Consider the following 828-nt stretch of genomic DNA (forward strand, 5'->3'; position numbering starts at 1 on the left):
TATGGTGTTCCACGGTGTAGTACCTGGCAAGTCAGCATATCCTGTTTGTAAGATAGCTCTGGAAGTGGCCTTTGGAGATGATCATGATTCCAGGTCGGAGACATTGACGTTTGAAGTGGTGAAAATCCAAAGTCCATATCACGCCCTGTTTGGGCGACCGGCCTACGCCAAGTTTATGGCACGACCCTGTTATGTGTATTTGCAGCTCAAGATGCCGGGTTACAGGGGACAATAACGGTTCACGGAAGTCGTAAAATCGCTTTGGAGTGCGAGGAAGGAGATGCGGCTTACGCAGAGTCGGTTTGTGCCACCGAGGAGCTGAAATATTATAAGGACAGTGTTGATCCGGCGGACATGACTCCATTAAAAAAGCCAACTACGGAGTATGATCCGGCCCTGAAGTTCAAATCGGCAGCAGAAACTAAGCTTGTTGACTTCGTACCTGGCGATTTGTCCAAGCAGTTCAGCATCAGTGCCAACTTGGATCCGAAATAGGAAAGCGCGCTCATCGAGTTCATCCATGAGAACCGGGACATTTTTGCATGGAAGCCCTCTGACATTCCAGGTGTACCGAGGCAACTCGCTGAGCACACCCTTAATGTGGATCCTAAATACGAACCGGTGAAACAGTTTCTCCGCCGGTTTAACGAAGAAAGACGCAAGGCGATTGGAGAAGAGGTAGCCAGGCTCTTAGCAGCTGGTTTTATTGTTGAAGTTTTTCACCCTGAGTGGCTTGCCAATCCGGTGCTAGTCCTTAAGAAAAACGGCACCTGGCGCATGTGTGTGGATTACACAGATCTTAATAAGGCTTGTCCAGCAGATCCTTTT

The sequence above is a fragment of the Triticum dicoccoides genome, chromosome 7A (assembly GCF_002162155.2).
Source record: "Triticum dicoccoides isolate Atlit2015 ecotype Zavitan chromosome 7A, WEW_v2.0, whole genome shotgun sequence".
In the NCBI taxonomy this organism is placed as follows: domain Eukaryota; kingdom Viridiplantae; phylum Streptophyta; class Magnoliopsida; order Poales; family Poaceae; genus Triticum; species Triticum dicoccoides.